At 48.6% G+C, this 21,745-nt stretch overlaps 1 protein-coding gene across 1 annotated transcript in view; it reads right to left on the reverse strand.

Moving 5' to 3' along the window:
- Positions 1 to 4,420, reverse strand: part of adar (adenosine deaminase RNA specific) — a 67,758-nt gene extending 63,338 nt beyond the window's left edge. Inside the window, exon 1 of the mRNA XM_069940541.1 lies at positions 3,726 to 4,420. The gene's annotated coding sequence lies outside the window, so the exon portion shown is untranslated. The remainder of the gene's footprint in view (positions 1 to 3,725) is intronic.
- Between the last annotated feature and the right edge of the window lie 17,325 nt (positions 4,421 to 21,745).

A 21,745-nucleotide genomic window follows, 5' to 3' on the forward strand; every position in this document is an offset into this window, starting at 1 on the left:
TTATCACCCTGCTCTTGCCATCTTCAACTTCATGAGTACAGCTCATCTTCCTGCACCTGACTCCCATAGGACACCACAGCACAGAAACAGGCCTTTCAGTCCTTCTAATCTGTGCCCCCTTTTGCCTCTTTAATTAGCTTTGCCATCCATCTGTCTGTCATTCTTCACCCAATGACAAATCCTCCGACACCCGTCTAATCCAGCCCATCCTGCCCTCACGACAATGTTTTCTACCACTGATGCCGCTCGACCGACTGAGCACCTCCAGTACATTGGTTTTTGCTCCGGGTCGGGTAACTGGGACACAATGACAGGAGGAATACCAACGTCAAAGGTCAGCAAGACCGAATCCATGAGGACACAGTGCATTTGAGTAGAGAGCCAGTTGGCTTAGAAAGTTGGGGGGGAGGGGGGGGGTGTTGTTGGAAGGAATGGTGCTATTCCGGACAGCATAGAGCCTTGTGGAAAAAGAAGATCTGGTTGAGATTTGCCCTGTGGTTAATTAATGCCCCACCTGCTCCAGAGATTAGCATTCAGTAAAGCCCCTGGTATTCGGCACCTATGGGGATTGTTAGCCTGGGATCATGGATGACGAAGGGATTTAATGCGATGGCTAAGGGGAAGGCACAAGGTACACGAGGCTTTTAATGTCCTCACTAACAATTAACATTTTGGTGCAGTGTGAGGTAGATCCATTTATATTGAGAGAAATCAGGTGTGTCTGCATATTATTGAAAGTTTAGGGGAGACATCATAGAACACTGCAGCACAGTACAGGCCTTTTTAAAAAACGGTTTACCCTCCCTACCTCATAACCCTCCCTTTTTCTTTCATCCATGTGCCTAAAAGTCTCTTGGATGTCCCTGGTGTTTCAGCCTCCATCACTGCCCCTGCCGAGGCATTCCAGGCACTCATAACTCTCGGTGTTGTAAAACAAACAAATTTAACCCTGATGTCTCCCTTAAACTTTCCTCTGGCGTTTGCTACTTCTGCCCTGGGAAAATGATGCCGGCTGTCCACCCTGACTATGGATCAGGGGTAAGGATTATTTTTGTGGGTGCCTGGAATGCATTGCCAGGGGTGGTGGTGGAGGCCGGAACATTAGGGGTGTTTGGGAGACTCTTGGGCAGGCACGTGGATGCAAGGACATTTATGAGGTTGGGAGGGTTTTGTTTTTTTCTCATATGGGTGATTGTAGTGATGCCGTGTTCTGTTATCCCAGACCCGCTCTCCTCCTTCTTTGTGCTCTTCTGCATCGTGCAGCTCTATGCATGTTGGTGGACTGATCATGGAACAACCCTTATGGTACCAGGTAACGTGACAAACTAGGCCAGTGGGTGCATGACTGAGGCCCAGTCCCTCATTGAAGCTTTTAATGCCCTCACATACAATCAACCAGCCATTTTGGTGCAGTGTGAGGTAGATCCATTTATATTGTGATAAATCTGGTACATCTGTATGTAATAATGAGTTTATTATTGTAAGACAAGTTTGGGGGAGACATCAGGGGTGAGTTGTTTTCCCCACCGAGTTGAGGGTGCCTGGGGGAGGTGGTGAAGGTTGGAACATTAGGAGTATTTGAGAGACTTTTACACAGGCACGTGGATGAAAGATAATGGTCGAGGTTGAGAGGGTTTCAGGTTTTTTTTTCTGGAAGGAATGTATAGGTCACCACAACATTGTGGGCCAAAGGACCTGTACTGTGCTTTAGTGTTCTATATTTTCCAGTTGCTTGAGACTTGCTCTTCCAATGCCTAACTAATACACCTGCATTAAGAATAAACAGTTTAAAAGAAAAAAATACTACACTTACTTACACTGAACAAACTTCACTCACATGAATATATAAACCTTAAAGCGTTTTACTTTATTTTCAGTCATATTCTTTGAAAACATTTGATTGTTGTTACATCTGCAGGTTCCTCCCCCTCCACAGAGCCCCCCAAAAGACAAACAATAGCAGTCTAGATAATTAACTCCCACCTTCTCCCAAGTTGACAGATAAAACTTCTGACCAGGGAGATTTTTTCTCAGGAGAGATAAGGAGAAACTTCTCCCCCTGGGTGACACCATCGCTGTTTCACACAACTTTATTCAAACAGCCCTACCAAGGCGCTCCCTCCGCTGGCTGAATATTTGCTCCCATCTTCACCAAAGGTTTATATGTTACTTCAGAGAACATTTACCAGTACTTTTACAATTTTAAACACGTGTATTTGTTCCTATTATTTTATCCTGATTTTTTAAAAATGATTTATTTTCCTCAATTTTTTTTTGCCAGTTGCTTGAATTCCAGCTACCAGGGGTTTTACTGGGTATATAAATGATTTGGGACGAAAAAATTGGGTGAGTGGGTTTATAAGTTTGCAGATGGCATTAATATAGATGGACAGTGAAGAGGGCCACCAAAACGGATCAGTTGCAGGCACGAGTATAGAAATGGCAGATGGTGTTTAATCTGGACAAAAGTGACGTGTTGCATTTTAGATCAAATGAAGGAGAACGTTTTACAGTTAATGGGTATGATGTTCAATGGGATCCAGGCCCATAGCTCACTGAAACAGGCCATGCAATTAGATAGTGGAATAGGCATATGGCACATTTGCTTTTATTGGATAGGTTGTGCAGGAAATCACGCTCAGCTCTGAAAAACTTTGGCAAGGCCGCACTTGGAATTAATTAAGCAAAAGAGAACGCATTACATATTAAAACTTTGGGGGAGAAAGAACAGTATTAGGTTAATTGATTTTAAATTTAGACATATAGTACGGTAACAGGCCCTTCTGGCTCACGAGTCCGTGCTGCTCATATACCTCCAATTAACCTAAAACCCTGCGCATTTTGAACAGTGAAAGGAAGCCGGGGCACCCGGAGGAAACTCAAGCAGACACAGGGAGGACGTACAAACTCCCCCCAGACAGGTCAAACCCAGGTCATTGGTGCTGCAATACCGTTGCATTTGGGTTTCAACTGTTTCTCTTTTCACATTGGCTAGCCAGTAAATTGGCCCTTCAAAGAACCGGTTAAAGAAGCTGTTCACACTAGACCACTGTTCGCCGGTTCTCTGTGTCCTTTCACACTCAGCATCAGGTGTCCCAGGGGAGAAGGGTGCCTATTCTCCATTAATTTGTCCCAGGATACCCCGTCCCTTTCATTCTGAGCTAACCGGCACACACATTGCCCCAGCAATGATACACCCTACCAAGGTCCATCCCCGGGGTGATCTGACAGCCGCAGCCAAACTGCAAGCGTTCACACTGGCACGTCGACTGGTAGATTGGCAGTTAATAAAGAGCCAGAATGAATGGGGCAAACCTATTCCCAGCATTTAAAAGAAATTCAGATTATTGATGGAAAACTATAAATGATCAGTTTAATAACAAAGACTGGAATAAGATTCATAAGGAACTGAAATGTCCAGATAGTCTGTGCAATAAATTCAAAGATTCTCTAATGGATGGCAGACAAAAAAAAAACCCAATTTGGAAAAAAACAAACCTTTCGGTTCATGATCTATCTACTTTCAATTCATTGTTGTCAGAATCGCATGCAGCCAAGTGGCTCATTTGTACCAATTCAGACCAGATTTTGGATTAGCACATATTGAGCAAAATTACCCTGGAAAAAGCCTCAGAGCATTAGCTGAATCAATGACTAACATCAGATGTTACCACCAATTAATCCAATCAAAGAGCTCTCAGAAGTATCTACTATTGAACACCCACCTTAGGAGGGTCAGGCGCAAATTACTCCCAGTCAGGGCTGGTACAGTATAACAAAAGGCACCAGCTCTGGTGAAAAGAGGGACTGCTGATGCAGCACACGCTTTGGAGAAGAGTTCCCCCACTTTCTTGCCTGGAAATTCACTAGTTTAACAGCGACAGACGTTTCCTGGTCGGGAAGTCCGTGGAACCTCCGCAGTTCTGAATGACTGTATGGGGTGGAGGGTTCAACATGCCCCAAGATCTAATAACGGCTAGGCAACGACCTAGCCTGCAAAGCTTTTACACCCCAAGGATCATTCGCTCCACCTCTTGCTATTGATCTCTTTAGCTGGAACAATTTTGGCGACAAGAATCCTACTTTATTACTGAGCCCTGTCGTGAAACGTCCCTTCGGTTTGGATTCCCGATGGGACTGCCCTCCAATTGGTCATCCGTGCGGACACGGACGGGGTCCCCTGTTGCACTGTGTAAATGGCAGAGGCCCCACCTTCTCTGTTTCACCCTCCAGGAGCCCCAGTTACTTTCACTTTCAGGTTCTCCAGAAGAGCGACTCATCCAGTTAACGCTTTGCGATGTTGTCGCTCTTATTTCAACATCTCGCAATATGTGTGTCGACTTTTAATTGTGACTGTACACAACCACGCAGTTGCCCTTTGATTTTTTTTCCTCTGGGGCTATTTATGGGGAATTTAAAAGCAGGACGGGCCGCCAGGTTCCCCTACTGATCGCTACGTCAATGTTGCAACTTGTAAAGGGAAACAAAGACGTCACAAACCCATGAACACCACGTTCTAACCGCCTCATTCATCGAAGTGAGCCCTGCAGATGCCAGCAGCAGAAAACGGGACATCAACTTTTCTACATCACCAAATTAAATTAAATCCAGACAAGACATCATGGTAACAGGCCCCTTTTTGGGCCCACCAGCCAATTGCGCCCAATTGACCTACGCCAACCACTACCCCCCCCCCCCTACCCCGGTTCGTTTCGGAGGGTGAGCGAAGCCCCCCGGGGGGAACCCCACGCAGACACGGGGAGAATGGAAAAACTCCTTACAGATTGTGCCGGATTGAAACCCCGGTCCTGATCGCTGGCGCAGTAACCCATATCTTGATGCGTCCACCCATCCGGCCATACAAATGGATGCCACAATGACATGAAAGTTGTGATCCTGAACAGCTAGCCCTCTGCACAGAAGACCGGGGTCAAGCAAGGCATCAATCATTGCCCCAATTTTGCATCACATCTCCAACAATTTATTTAATAAATTCTTTACTGGATTGGTTGCATTTATGATGTTCATTCATTCCTCTGGACATTTTCTACAATACTTCTATTAGGTCGGTGGACCCCAAACCTTTTTGGGCTGCCGCCCCCTGGCTCCCAGGCCACATCCCGAGTATCAACCACAGCCCCTCCCCCCCAATACAATGGCGCTGGAGGTGGGGAATTGGCGGTGGCATCCAGCCGGGTGGGTGGGTGGGGGGGGGGGGGCACAGTGCTGAGTGGGGGAGGCGGTGGAAGCAGTGAACGATAAGATTGGCAGCAGCACTGAGCGGAGGAGAGGAGGTGGTGGCGCTGGTGGGGGGGCGGGTAATGGTGCCAGTGCAACCTGGTGGCTACAGGTCTTCGGAGAACACCTTTTCGCCGTTTATTTTGCTCACTACTGCCACCCCGAATCGGGCCATGGCATCTGACGGCCCTTCCAGAGACTGCAATGCCAGAAAATTACGACACTGGCTTCTTCATTAAACTCTGCAGCAGAGTGAATAATAGCAAGATTGAAGGTTCAGACCACCCCCTTTGGATCTTTCCACTTTGGGAATCACTGTATAGGGTTATTTGTTATCTTTTCACAAAGAAACTCCAAGGCGAAAGTCTTACATGCTCTCAGTTGTGGTAAGCCCTGTGAATTTTTTTGCACTTTCTCCAAAGCCCTGTGAATTTTTTTGCACTTTCTCCAAATAGCGTAGCAGTTAACACAAAGGTGTTAGAGCGCCAGCGACCTGTCTGTAAGGATTCTTCCCACCGATGAATGAGGCGGTTAGAACGTGGTGTTCATGGGTTTGTGAGTTTCCTCCCACCCTCATAAAGTGGAGGATAATTGGGTGAAATTGGGCAGTATGGGTTTCAATGGCTGGAATAGCCTTCCACTGTGTTGTAAATGTTAAAAAAAAATTAAAAATGGGCACAACTTCGCAGCTGTGATGCTCCAAGGTTCAGTCCAAGAAATAAAATACTAAAGTCTGAAGACACCGTCCTTGGTTGAAGTAAATGTTGGAGAAACTCAGCTGGCCAAACAGCGTCCCTTGTACAGCAAAGATAAAGATACATAAGCAAAGCTTTGGGCTTGAAACTTTCATCGCACGGTGGGGAGAGGGGCAGGAGGAGGAACCCTGCCCCAAAGGCAGCAGTTGAATGGGGGGGGGGGGGGTGCACAACTGCAAGCAGGAGGACTTTTTTTTTACAGAGTTGTGGGTGCCTGGAATGCTTTGCCACGGGTGGTGGGCGAGGCTGGAACAATAGGGGCATTTAAGAGACTTCTCGACAGGCACTTGGATGAAAGAAAAATAAAGGATTCTGAGGTCGTTTTTCTTTTGGTAGATATACATAACTTGGCACAACATCGTGGGCAAAGGGCCTGTACTGTGCTGTAATATTCTAATATATATTTTTAAATTTTAATTTAATCTTTAATTTACATACAGCAAGGAAACAGGCCATTTCAGCCCTTGAGCTCTAACCTACACCCTCCCAGTACATTTCAAACGGTGGTAGAAAACCCACACAGACACAGGGAGAAAGTACAAACTCTTTACAGACAGCATGGGATTCGAACCCTGGCCCCGATCGCTGGCACCCCTTTATTTGAGCAGGGCAGAAGGGATCAATCAGAAAATAACAGTGAGAGGGAAATTCAAAGGGATGGTATTTGTATCATTTTGGAAAGACAGCTTTGTGTTGAGGAAATACCTTCTCACTAATCTGAGAGTTTTGAAGTAACAAAGGAAACTGACCAAACTAGAGGAGTAGATGTTGCCTATGTGGACTTTAGCAAGGCATTTGACAAGGTCTACATGGCAGGCTATTTCAGAAGGTTGAGACAAGTGGCTGTCAGTGAGCTGGTCCGAAGTTGGCTTTGCGATTGGAGGCAGAGGGTAGAGGTGGGAGGATTTTTTTTTGACCAGTGGGATATTACAGGGATCAACGCAATGCACTTTGCTGTATACATTTCATGTGAACGTAGTAGGTATGTTAGTCAGTTAATTTTGTGGAGTTGTTGATTAAGGCAACAGCAGGACACAGATCAGATGGAAAGTTGAGCAGAGTGTTGACAGATGGAATTTAATTCCGACAGGTGCAAGACAATGCATTTTTGAAAGTCAAATAGGTTCTATTAAATGGTAAAGAAATGTTGATGAACTAAAAGACTGAGGAGTGAAGTCCATAGTTCCCCGGAGATGACAACACAGGCCATTAGGGTGGGGAAGGTGGCATATGACATGCTTGCTTTCATAGGTTGAGCTTAATTCTGTGCTTATCAGCTGCCATCTACATCCTATGAATTTAAAAAAACAAAACGAGACAGGCCAACATTAACATTGTCTGAATGGTGCAATCATGAATGCACGGTACAGGCTGGTACAATACAACTTTCTGCACCAGCTGTACCTGATGCTGCAAAAATTGAACAGATCTAAAGCAGAATTGTCATACCAGTGCTTTAGATGTGGCATTAAGATAGGAACCTTAGTGCATGGAACCTGGATATGTGCCAAGGTGAGACCCTTCTAGGTGGAGCTAAGTCAAGCCCTAGAAAAAAAATGATAGGTAAAGAATTCCCACAGGATCCCTGTCCAAATTTCAAATCCAATTCGTAATGATCACATTGGCAGTGGCCAAAGTGCACAGCGGTTTTCTGGAACTCCGACTCCTGCCTGAGCATTACTCGCTGGAACACAGAAATGCAAAGCTGTGTTCCCCTGGAGAAAATCACAACTTAAGAACTTAATACTTTTTTGAAAATTTGGCAACCACACTCAAATTCCATAGGAGCACGATTAGAGTGTGGACCATCGCGCCTCACCGCCCTACCTTCCCCGTCTATCTGTCAATCAGTGGAGGGAGGGGGCGGGGTTCCATCCCATCCCAACCAGGAAAAGTCAAGAGAAGGAAACAGCCTTAGCACTGGCCACCACAGTGTGACAACCCCATAAAACCCTGATATACGTCCTTATACCTTTGCTGTGATTGTCTTGAAGGTTGTGTGTAACTGGGGTTGGTTAGTGTTAAATGTTGAGGGTGGGGGGGTGGGGGGGGGGAGGGAGGAGATGAAAAGAGCTTGAACTCTGGAGAAAACTGTCTAAATCTGATAATTGTAAACTGTAGACAATGCTGATACTGTTAATACTGACAGTGATAATGTTGATAACTGAGTTTAAGTTTGGAAAATCAAACAAAATATTTAAAAAATACAATGGATTTAAAAAAAAACTGTATCCAAATTATACAATCAATGGTACCGTCTGGGAACCAATAGAAAGAATACTTGCTCCAATACCAATGAACAGTGACAGCTGACAAACCTACTCCATTATCTAAGCCCAGAAGGAGACCATAAAGTCAATATAGTGAAATAGTCCAAATGGCTTTCAAGGTCAATCAATCTATTCATTGTTTTCTATTTAGTGACAAGCTAACATCAGGCTTGACACACTCGCTCTTGCGCATGCCCTCACGCATCAGTATTAACTGCAGACTCAGGCAGGAGATATTTTATGGAGAGGTGTGGCGGCAAACTCCGAGCTTCAAGTGACTTCTGGATCAGAATTTATTGTCGTGAACAAGTCACGAAATTTGGTGTTTTGCGGCAAAATCTTAGCGCAAACATTCACATATATGAACCATCTTACCACAGTATATAAAAATAGTAGTGCACAAAAGGTAATGCAGTGTATTTGGTTCGTTCAAGAATCTGATGGCAGAGGGGATGAAGCTGTCCTTGTGTTGCTGAGTGCTTGTCTTAAGGCTCCTGTACCTCTTTCCAAATGGTAGCATGGCCTGAGTGGTGGGGGTCTTTGAGGACAGAGGTTGCATTTTTAAGATAGCGTCTCATGTCTATGTCCTCGATGGAGTGAAGTCTGTTGCCTGTGATGTTGCAGGCCAAGTTAACAACCCTCTGGAGCATTTTCTTGTCCTGAGAGTTGGCGCCTGTCCGTACCAGACAGCGATGCAACCAGCCAGAATGCTTTCCTCCATTTTTAGCAGTCAAGCGTCAGGAATAGTCACAGGTCAGTGGTTAAGGTTTCTCTTCCACTAAAGAGAGTCTGAGAAAATCATTGATTGCTTTCCTTGTACACAAAGACCGCGCTCTCAACCATGTGCCCATTTCAGGAGTCTGATATCTGACATGCTAATGAATTGGCCTGCCCAGCAGCCTCAACTTTGACCATTTTAGCGCGGGAGGACTGCTGATGTTGGTTTACTTAATGCTGATAGTGGATTTTGAGGAATGAGTATTGGTGCTAGCTTCACAGTGCTTTGAAGACTCTGCTGTGGGAAGCCCATGTTTCAGAGTACACAGGAGGGCAGGCATGCCCACTATCCAAGTTCTAGCATATGATCTTCAAGTAGCACCAACATCCAAAAGCTACATTTCTGCATTGAAGGGCAGGTTTCAATGGTCGGGCCCTGAAGAGTGCGGTAGAACAGAGGGATCTGGGAATACAGATACATCATTCCCTGAAAGTGGCATCACAGGGGGATAGGGTTGTAAAGAGGGCTTTGGGCACAATGGGCATAAACCAAAGTACTGAGTATAGGAGTTGGGATGTTATGGAAAAGTTGTACAAGACACTGGTGAGGCCAAATTTGGAGTATTCTGTGCAGTTTTGGTCACCAAACGACAGGAAAGAGATCAGTAAAATTGAAAGAGGGCAGGGAGGATTGACAAGGATTTTAATTTAAAAAATTTTTTAAATTTACAGATACAGTTCAGCCATAGGCCCTTCTGGCCCACAATAGGCCCTTCTGGCCCACAATAGGCCCTTCTGGCCTACAATAGGCCCTTCTGGCCCACAATAGGCCCTTCTGGCCCACAATAGGCTCTTCTGGCCCACAATAGGCTCTTCTGGCCCACAAAAGGCCCTTCTGGCCCAATTACACCCAATTCACCTACAACCTTTGTACGTTTAGAAAGGTGGGAGGAAACACACACAGACATGTGGAGAACATCTAAACTCCATACAGGTTATGCATGATTCAAACCCGAGTCGCTGGCACTGTAATAGAGATGCTAACCACACTGCTCGGATGGATATTGTTGGGACTTGAGTTACAGAGAAACCCCCTGGGTTGTAGATTTGATAACGGCTTTCAAAATGATAATGGGTCTAGACAGTAAATGTAGGTCGGCTTTTTCCACTGAGGGTGGGTGAGATACAAATCAGAGGACATGGGTTAAGGGTGAAAGGGGGAGAAGTTTAGGGGGGGACTTCTTCACAAACTGAGTGGTGGGAGTGTGGAACAAGCTGCCATCTGAAGTAGTGAATGTGGGCTAAATTGTAGGAAGGTATATGGAATGGGCACAGGTCAGTGGAACGAGGAAGAATAATAGTTTGGCACAGACGAGGAGGGCCTGTTTCCTGTGCTTCAACGTTCTATGGTTCTAATGTCTCACTTTAGTGAGAGGCCTTCCCAAGATATGGAAAGCATCCACACATTTTCACGAGTTTCATTGCAGCAGTTCAATGACAAGAAGATTGACCTTGATTTAAGAGTGAAGGCCAAGTAGAATACAGCCTGTCCCCTACTTATATTATATGTGTCCGGAAAAAAACTGTATATTTAAAAATAAAGAAAAAATGTCTGTAAATATAAAAATTATGCTTGGTCGTACTCCCATCAATGCTAATGGCTGCCTGCCTACGATCATGACAGTAAGACGATATCCCAGCATTGTTTACATCACAGCATCTCTCTCAGTTGCCTCAAACTTCCTTTACATCGTCCTGTCAGATATACTCAGGGTTGGTATGGCATATGTTGGACATGCTGTAAGGCCCCATCAGTACAGCCTCAAATATTCCCAAGGCAGGCACAGGATACAATAAAGGCAGTAAAATCATGTCACCCAGGGACATTATGGAAAAAAAGGTTTTTTTTTAAAAAAGGCACCTTTCAGGGCCACAGATAAACAACAATCACTTGTGGCCACACAGTCAGTTAGAGGACCATCGCCTTCCCAAGATCGTGTTATATGGCGAGCTCTCCACTGGACACCAAGACAGAGGTGTACCAAAGAAGAGGTACAAGGACTGCCTAAAGAAATCTCTTGGTGTCTGCCACATTGACCATCGCCAGTGGGCTGATATCGCCTCAAACCGTGCATCTTGGCGCCTCACAGTTCGGTGGGCAGCAACCTCCTTTGAAGAAGACCGCAGAGCCCACCGCACTGACAAAAGACAAAGGAGGAAAACCCAACACCCAACCCCAACCCACCAATTTTCCCCTGCAACCACTGCAACCGTGTCTGCCTGTCCCGCATCGGACTTGTCAGCCACAAACGAGCCTGCAGCTGACGTGGACGTTACCCCTCCATAAATCTTCGTCCGCGAAGCCAAGCCAAAGAATGACTAGGAGCAACATATCCCTCTCTCCCCTGGTGGGGAGGAAGGAGTAGGTTCCAGCAATACATCTTCTTGGAATTACCAGTTAACAAATATCTTGAGCATCATTGCAACATGATGCAGGCATTCTGCATCAAAGATTTCTTGCTAATTATATTTTGAATAGCTAATTGTTATAATGCGGCAGGGTCTAGGCCCAAGATGGCAGCACCTATGATCAGCAGTGGCCTCGATGGGTTGCAGACTCCAGAGAAGTGGAGGACTGGCACAGGGCATCAGAAAAACAGGGGGATCACCACACCTCCCTCCCACCCCACTTTGAGAAGGAGATACAGAGATGACCCACGGGATGGTGACCATGGTGGCGGACCAGCGAGGGGCTCAGAGGCTGAATACACAGCAGCCACGGGCTGTTGGTGACCCAAGGCTGTGGGCTGCTCCTGACTCACACTAGGCAGTGGACTGGCAGAAGGGGTACCAGGTATTGGAATCAAGACCTGAGAGGGTGTCTAAGGGTTGTGTTGGAGGATCAGATCTGAAGCTCAAGTTTGGACTGAAGTCTATGTGGCTGCAGGAGGGCTAGAGCCAAATCCATGGACACTCTGTAGGCCCTTTTTCACTGCCTTTTTAATCGCTTCGCTTACCTGTGTGAATGCGATGAACAAGGGATGGGGGCGGGGGGTGGTTCATTTTCATCCTGGTACTTACCACCAAGGTAGGTAGTATCAGAGCCAATGCGTTTCACATCAGCTCCTGCATAAAAGGCTTATTCGCCTTCCCGGGACCCCAACTCTGTAATGCTTAAGGTCCTGCCTCCTTTTGCACCAAGATGCCGGGTCCCTATACAAAAGGTCGGACTGAACTGGCTTTTCTTGCTTCAGTGTGAACGCTCTGATCCGACCGACCTGGCTTTATACACGGGTCATTGACATATTAATTTAGCGGGATCTCAGTGTAAAAGGGCCAAAGTGACTCGGTGTAGGGGGTGTACTCCCTTTTGCTTCTCTTTCTCTGAGTGTAAAAGGCGCCCGGCGGTCATTTCTACTGATGGCGAATTTTTGTCTGCCTTTTTCGTGTAAAGACGATTTTATGTAATATCACACCTTGTTTTATTACATGACAATTAAACGAATCTTGAATAATCTGATAGTAAAACTCCATTTGCTTCACAAAGACCTGAACATTAACCAGCCCATGACAATTGTTCATCCCACAAACAATAAATATTTTCTAGCTAATTTCTGACACTGTTCACATTTACAACAACCAGGAAGAACTTCTCAACCAGATCTTCAACAACTAGAACTAATGAGAATGTCTCCACCCCAACTCCTCCCCCCTCCACTGCCTGCCACCACCCTGGTGATTGCAGCTGGAAATGCAAAACAGTGGTCTGGAAGATTTAAAAAAGTACAGAGTGTAGCAGCCCGCTAACTGAAACGCGACCCAGTACACAAGATGACCGATGAACACGGTGACTGCACAGACCCCGTGGGAACCAACGACCTTCGTCCCGGGTGACAATCCGTATGACAGGAAACAACAGGCAAAGTAGGGAACGCTGACCAATCCAAGGCTGGCGCTGCTATATGACACTCCTGTCATCAGCGGCGGGGAGAGAATATAAGCTAGATTTTCAGTGCAATAAACCAGTCTTCGTCTTCTTCGGTGTGTGTTATTCTTCCCACACTTCGCGATAGCGTGCACGTTACATTGGTGACTCTGCCAGGATCAACCGACAGTTGGACCCGAAGATGGCGAATCAGATGTCTCTTCATGTGGTTTCATTGAAGCTGCCAATGTTCTGGGAGTCTGAGCCACACGTATAGTTCGAACAGGCCAAACCCCAGTTTCACATCTGACAGATAACTGCCGATGTTACGTTACTACTCACTCGACCAGAACACGGCAGCAATGGTCATCGACATCCTGTACCAGCCTCTTGAACAACACAATACAATGCCCTTAAGGAGCCATTAACCCGCACCTTTGGGTTCTCACAACGCGAGTGTGCCACCTGATTGCTGCAAATGGATGGATTGGGGGACAGGGCCCCGTCCGCCCTCATGAGCGAGATGCTCACTCTTGCTGAGGGACATTTAAGCAGATTTTCTGGAACAGCTGCACAAAGAATCCAACTCCTGCTCGCCAATGAGGACTTCAGTGGCCCCAGAAAAGTCACAGCCCAGGCGGACGTGCTCTGGAGAGCAAAGAAAGAAAACAGTGCCTCAGTGGAACAGATCGCTAGGCCCCACGCACAACCAGCAACAAGGCCACAGCAAGTGGAGAGACAGGTGGACTATCCTACCCACCAGTACTGATACTATCACCAACGATGGAGTGTGGGGGCCCATCGATACCACCCACACTGCGCGTTTCAGGGAAATGCCATGCCCTGCATCATGCACCCCTTGTTCGCACTCATTGTGGGGAAAAATAAAGACATTACTTGGGACAATGAGCTTTGGAGGCATTCCAGAAGGCTAAGTAGGCACTGGCCAAAAACTCCCTTCTGGTATACCCTAGGCCAGAGGTGACATCCGCTCTCACAGTACAGCAATTCACTGAAGGGCAATGTCTTCTTTAGCAGACACCTCCAGCTGCCGAAACTCAAATTCAGCACTTTTTACCATGAATTATTGGCACTGTACCCAGCACTTCAGGTAATTTTTGGAAGGTGGACAATTCAGGGCCTTCACAGACCATAAACCATTAACTTTTGCCTTCTAAGGCAGCAGCGACACCTCTCATACGTGTTTGAGTTCACCACAGATATCCAACACATTGCAAGGAAAACCAACATAGTGGCCCACGCACTGTCACGCCCCGCAATCGAGCCCGTCCAGGCCCTGTGCCAGGGAATAGACGATACAGCCCTTGCCAAGGCATAGCAGGAAGACAGTTTCTGGGCTCAGGCTGCAGGACGACGCCATCGGCCGGGTAACCAGACGCTCCTCTGCAACTTCTCCACCGGCAAACCCCGTTTCATTGTGCCGGCAGCAGGTTTTCGACGTGGTGCACAACCGGGCACATCCAGCCATCGGAACTATTGTCACAATGGTGGCCAGTAAGTTTGTCTGGCGTGGCCTCCGGAAACAGGTCAGTCAGTGGGTCAATACCTGCATACTCTGCCAGATGTCCAAAGTGCAGATGCACGTCAAGGCACCCTCCCCCCGACTTTTGACCCAGCACAAAGTAGTTTCAGCCACATCCACATTGATATAATAGGACTGTTACCGGTCTCCCATGGAGTGAGATACCTCCTCACCGATAGTTGACTGCTCCTCGAGGTAGCCGGAAGCGGTCCTGCTGGCTGACACAACCACCGAGATCTGTACCAGGGCATTGATTAATACCTGGATGTGGAGGTTCGGAGTCCCGGAGCATATGACCCGATAGAGGTACACAGTTCACTTCTGGACTCTGGGCAGCGATGGCCAACTTGTAGTGAACCCAGCTTCGCCACTACGGTGTACCACCCTCAGGTCAATGGGTTGGTGGAGTGGTTCCACAGGCACCTTTGATGGCTCGGATCATGGGACTGAACTAGGCAGACGAGCTACCCTGGGTTATCCTGGGCATCCACACCACACCCAAAGAAGATTTCAACGTCCCAGCAGCCGAATGGTGTACGGCGTGCCTTTGGTTATACCAGGGGAGTTCTTGGCCACTGCCAAGGACCCAACGACCTCAGTGAAGAGGCTGAAAGTCCCTCAGCAGCTTCTGTTGCATGGCCAGGCCAAGTCCTATGTCTCCAAAAACATTTTGTACAGCAGGGGGCACACCAGACACCCCTACAATGGCCATACGAGGGGCCAAACAAAGTAGTTAGACATGTGTGGTGCATATCGACGGTAAGGAAGAAACTTTCACCATCAACCGCCTCAAGCCAGTACATCTGGATATTAGCCAATCAGTTTCCATGCAGCCCCGTGAAGCAGAGATATTTCGCCGAAAGCGGAGGACAGCGCACTGATTGCCAGTTCTTGGGGGGAGGGGGGGGGGAAAGAGAGGTTGGTGTAGCAGTCCAGGTGATAACCTGCACAGCGGGGAGCAACGGCGGGAACGCTGACCAATCCAAGGCCGGTGCTGCTGTGACGTCATCACTCCTGTCGTCAGCAGTGGGAGAGAATATAAGCCAGGAGGATTCCAATGCAATAAACCAGCTTTCAACTTCTTGGGTGTGTGTCATTCTTCCCACACTTCATGATAGTACACACTCTCCAAGAGTAAAAATACATAAAGCACCAGTGAGACTCTATTTGTGATACATCCAAAAAAGCTGATATTTTTTACATTTAAAAATACTAATTTGTTGCTTGTGACATATAACACACAGACCTGCAAACATTCAGATATAGCTACTACATAAGCCCATGCCGGCCAGCTACACCCAATCGTAGACATACAGCACGATAACAGGCCACTGCCTGCACGAGCCCATGCTGCCCGATTTATACCCCATTAACCTTCAGCCCCCAGTACGTTTCGAATGATGGGAGGAAACTGGAGCTCCCGCGGAAAACCCACGCACGAACTCCTCTCGGACAGCACGGGATTCGAACCCCGGTCCCGATCGCTGTAAAGGTGTTGCACCAACGGTGCCGATCCCAAAATGTTGCCCCTAAGGTTTCTTTCAATCTCTCTTCTCACCTTGAATGCCATTCATTACAGTTCTGTGGAGGTTTACCGTATCGAGTAATTTTGCGAATTTTCCAACTAATGGAAAAAATCTAATGGACACCAGTAAACACTGAAATGAGCTGTTACTTAAGGACGGCTTATGTCTGTAACACTAGGCATAATGTGTTTGTAAACCAAACACCTGAGATGTACACCAATGCCAACTCTTGCATGGCAATTCAAAATAAATTTAACTCATCTTTTCCTCTGCCATCAGATGTCCGAGGAACCATAGATGCTACCTGACTTTTCTCTTTTGCACTCAAATGTTTATTTTATTAAACGCAATGTACAGCAATTTTGCACTGTAATGTTGCCATTACATCTGGTCGTGACAATAATTCTAAAATATTTTCATACCATTTCCTGCTGCTAGCAGTGTAAATGTCAAATAATAAACAGGAACATCCATTTTCCTGTACAAAGTAATAAAAAAATAAAAACAACAAACATGGTTCCTGAAGCAGGCAAAACAAGAAACTATCTTTTTACGTGATTCACAATCGCATTGAGACAAAACTGTCAATTCGTTCCACAAACCTACCACTTGTCTAAAAAACTTCCATTTAATGTAAAAATTACACTCAAATTGGACTCTGCAATCTTCATCCCAGTAGCAGGCACCTTTTTTCTGCTGCATTATCGTTGCACCTCAGCAGTGGGATAATATTGCTCCATTTCCATAGCACCTTTGAAAAGCTGCAGGTCAGCAGAACACTGCCCAACTCAGCAAAACTCAGTGATTACAACATGCCCTCAACGTAACCATGTGTAACCCCAGAACATGCAGGCCAAGATGCCATGACTGACACATGCAGCAAGTGCATTTGCCGCTACACACAGCGGTCCGGCTGGCTGACCCTCACAGCGCCAGAGCCCCGGGTTTCGATCCCAACTTCCAGCTTGGTCAGTGGCTAGTTTGTACCTTCTCCCGCATCCCAAATGTGTGGGTGGGATTGCTGGGGAACTGATCTTTTACAGGCGCTTTAAACACAAATCAGTATTTGATGCCCGCCGCTGGCTCAGTGGGCCTGAGGGAGAGTTTCCGTATGCTGCACTTCCCTCCATGAAGTTATGCCACTCTTACAATAAGATTTAATTAAAGCAATCCCAGAGCAGACTGAGTCTGCTCTTTTCTGTTGCCAGAACACACAGCCCATGAAAAGGCCCTGACATGGTGGGACATGGTGAAAGGAAAGAATTGTGGGGGAAAGGGGAGAATGAGGGCAAAGGGCAGAAATGAAATTGGTGAAGGCAAAATGAAAAGGGAGAGTGAGGGAACGGTGGGTGGGGGGGGGGGACGTCGGGGAAAAAGGTGGGCAGGGGAAGAGTTGTAAGGGGTTGACGCAGAAGAGGGTGGAGAGGGGGCAGAGATGGAGAGGCAGGGGAGGAAGGTGCGGGGAGGGGGCAGGCATAGCCAGTTTCGAGATGCAAACTAGTGTGAACTCGCCAGATACAAGAGGAGGGGTTATCGAGGGGTGAGCGAGATCATAGGGTTCTGGCGAGTGCGCAGCCCCCACAGCGGTGACGTGGGGGGAGAGAGAGCAAACCCCCTACGGCCACGACGTGGGGGGGGGGAGAGCTTGGCGCCCACAAGCCTGATGTGGTGTGGTAGGAGAGCGGGTGCCCCCGACATGCATGACGTGGGAGGGGGGGAGGTGAGTCTATGGCTCCCACAGCCGTGACGTGGGTGGGAGATCGCGTGGACCCCCCCCCCCACATATTCGTGGGAGCACGTGACCCCCCATAGCCGCGACGTGGTGGGGGGAGATAAGCGCGCATGCATACACCGAAGCGAGCGGGCGGGGAAACTCGTGCACCAGCCCCCTCCCCATCACACCCCGCGCGCGCGAGGGGAGTGCCCCCCCCGCTCCCCCCACCTCAAGCACGCGGCTCCCTCGCGCTCGGCCATATCTCGCGCCCCTCCGGCGGTCGGTTCCCTGCGCGCAGTGCGCACGCGCGCCGGAGGGATCCCCGGCCGGACGCCCTGCTCGCTCCTTCACCTTTTCCACACCCCCCCCGTCCACACCCTACCCCCCCCCACTTCAGGTCAGCCGCGATCATTCCCGTCAACTCTCCCACCCGAAGGCGGTGGCCCTCCCCATTTACCGGCTAGGCCCCGGGCGCCAGGGCTCTTTCCTCAGGCTCCTGGCCGACTCTCCGCGTCGCCGGGCGGTCCTCACGCTCTGATTCGCTGCTGTTTCCCTTCCCCCCTCCCTATTGTTCTCCTCCCCCTTCAGTCACTTCCCCCTCCCTCCCTCCCTCCATCCCCGGCGAGCGAATTCCGAACTTGCGTCCTCCGTCCGAAGGGGGCAGACGAGACGTGGACGGGGGGGTGGGAGGAAATGGGGCGGGAAGGAGAGCGCGCCTGCGCACTGCGGTTTTGCTACCGTTTTGACGTGCGTGCGGCCATCATTGATCAAGGCAAGAAGATGTCCTGAGTGGGTATGTGCAGATGAAGTGCTGTAGACAGCCAGGAAGGCTTTCAAAGCTTGTAGAGGGAATTGGACCAGTTGGGAAAATGGCACATGGAATTTTAACGCAGACAAGTATGAGTTTCATTTTGGAAAGACAAACTGAGAAATTGTTGGGCAAAAGAGTGCGGTAGAACAGAGGGATCTGGGAATACAGATACATCATTCCCTGAAAGTGGCGCCACAATTATATAGGGTTGCAAAGAGAGCTTTTGGCATCTTGGCTGTCATAAATCAAAAGTATTGAGTACAGGAGTTGGGGTGTTATGTTAAAGATGTGTAAGACATTGGTGATGCCAAAAATGGAGTTCAAAATCACTGAGCAAACATTCATACAAACCACCTTTCAAGAATAAAAATTGTGCTTGAAAAGTCAAGAGTAAAGCAGCGTCTTTGGTTCACTGATTATTCAGGAAACTGATATCAGCAGGGATAAAGCTGTCTTGGTGGCATTAGGCCCTTTCAAATTATCGCACCGGAGTAGCATTTCTGGGGCCCGGGTGCAGTTACTGGGGCAAACCTTTCAAATTGGAGGAGAATTTAAGGAGGATCCCACCTCTGCAATGATGTGTCACGCACTCACTGGAAGTACTGCCAGATGTTCACATGCACGCAAGCGCTGACGTCACTGGAATAAGCAGGTTGGCCATTTTTATTTTCCAATCAACTGTGGACGAGATCTAGGTAAGTTTAACTGGGTTCCCTGACGACCTCTGAGGTTTGGTTTCGACGGGGTTGAACCATTTCAAACTGCCGCGTAACTGGGACGCTAATTGTGCAAATTGCCCGGTTAACCCCAAGGGCCAAGTGCTAGTCTTCAGGTACCTTTCCTCCTGATGGTAGCAGAAAATGAAGAGGGCATAATCTGGAATGTGGAGATCCTTGAGGCTGCTTTCTTAAGACACAGCATCTTGCAGATTTTTCAAATGAGTTAAGACTGATACCTACGATGACGTTGGCTGAGTTCACAACTCTGTCGCCTTTTCCTGTCCTGTGCATTGGCACCTTCATACCAGACAGTGATGCAACCAGGGAGAATGTTCTCCACAGTCCACAAGTAAATGTTTGAGGGTTTTGGGTGACATTGTGGCGGCACATCACTAGGCAGGCAAACCTGTTTTGTAATCCATGTGGTGGGGCAGCCGGCCAAAATGGCGCCATCAGGGGTTTCCCCCTTCTCAGCACAGGGCTCAGAAGCTCGCACTGGGGGACCATGTAATGCCCGAGTGACATCAGTGCCCCCCAGCACGGTTCTCAGCCAGGTCCAGGCTGGGTATACAAGTCCAGCCCAGCAGCCTGCAATAAATCTGTTCTGCTCACTGAACTCAACCCGTCTGGTTGTGTGTTCTTTCAGTAGCAGTGTAGCTCCCGCTACAATTGGTGACCCTAACGTCTTTGAACCCATCATGAGTGAGTCTGGGTTCAGTGCTATAGCTGTCAAGCTGCCTGAATTCTGGGTTCAGGAGCTGGAGACCTGGTTCAGCCACACGGATGCTCAGTTTAACCTCCGCCAGATTTTATCTGACACAACCAAATTCTACCATGTGGTCGACGCTCTGGACCAGGCCACCACCAAACGCGTGCTGCACCTCGTTCAGCACCCACCTGCCGAAGACAAATACGAGACCATCTAGCGAGTGCTCACCGGATCCCTCGGACTATCCAGGTGCCACCGTGCCGCTCGGATGCTGCACCTCGATGCCCTGGGGGGACAGGTCCCTGATAGACAAGATGCTCGCGCTCATGGGTGATCACACCAAATGCCCACTCTTTGAGTGCATTTTCCTCGACCATCTGCCCGTTACTGGGTCAAGAGAGCTTTCTCGACCTGAAGATGTTGCTCAGAAGGCCCAAGAGCTATGGGTTGAGCGATTCCCGGAGGGCTCGGCGGTCCAGCAGGTCACTAGGCACATGCATGACCATGCCAAACCCGCCCCTAGCGCAGTGGTAGAGCATCCGGCCCCTGCAGGGGCCACCAAGGGCATAACCAGGGTTACGGCATCTGCTCCAGGCCTATGCTTGTACCACCAGCACTGGGGAGCCAAGGTTCAGAAGTGTCATGAACCCTGCTAGTTCCAAGGAAATGAGCAGGGCGGCCACTGTTAATGGCTGCGGCAGCTGGCCAAGGACACAGCCTCCTCTCCCTGCGGGACTCAGTCAGAGGCCAGTGGTTCCTCGTTGACACTGGGGCCCAGATCAGCATCATCCCGGCCAAGGCCATCGAGTCCAGGAACCGACCTCGAGGACCTCCCCTCCATGTGGCCAGCACAACAGAGATCGGACATATGGAGACAAGACATTCCACTTCCAGATTGGCCGATGGAAGTTCTGTTGTCGGCTCACTGTCTCGTCCTTTCCAACCGCCATCCTGGGTGCTGACTTCCTCCTCGCCCATGGGCTTCTGGTGGACATTTGGGGTAGGTGCCTGGTGGACACCCGTACTTTCCAGGCTATTTGTCTTGACGCCTCCTGCACAGAGCAGCTGCAGATGGCCACGATCAGCATGCCAAGAGACGAGTTCCAGCGAATCCTGGATAAGTTTCCAACCTTCCTCAAGCCACAGTTCTCAGTTGCCTTGCCGCACCACAGGTTGTTCCACCACATCCCCACCCAGGGCCCACTGGTTCAAGCCAAAGCACGTCGGCTCCTGCCTGACAAGCTCCAGGTGGCGAAGGAGTTTTCGCATCTGTTGGAGCAGGCGATCATTCGGCGGTCCGACAGTCCGTGGGTCTCGCCGCTCCACCTGGTCCCGAAATCCTCCAGCAGCTGGCGACTCTGTAAAGACCATCAACGGCTTAACGAGGCGACAGTTTCTGACTGTTATCCCATCACTCACATCCAAGACTTTACGGCCAACCTGCATGGTGCAAGGATTTTCTCCAAGGTTAACCTGGTGCAAGGGTATCACCAAATCCCAGTGCACCCTGAGGACATACCCAAGTCGACCATCATCACCCATTTCGGCTTGTTCGAATTCCTTCTCATGCCGATCAGGCTCAAGGATGCCACTCAGACCTTCCAGCGCCTCATGGACTCAGTGGGCAGGGACCTGGATTTCGTCTTCATTTACTTAGACGACATCCTCGTTTCAGCAGGGATCAGGCACAACACAAGGCCCACCTGCACACCTTCTTCTCCTGGCTGGCTGACTTTGGCCTCAGCATCAACCCAGCCAAATGCAAAGCTTATTTAAAGGATAAATTGGGAAACAGACTGAGATTACCAGAAGGAAGCA

Source organism: Narcine bancroftii, chromosome 5, assembly GCF_036971445.1.
Source record: "Narcine bancroftii isolate sNarBan1 chromosome 5, sNarBan1.hap1, whole genome shotgun sequence".
Lineage (NCBI taxonomy): Eukaryota > Metazoa > Chordata > Chondrichthyes > Torpediniformes > Narcinidae > Narcine > Narcine bancroftii.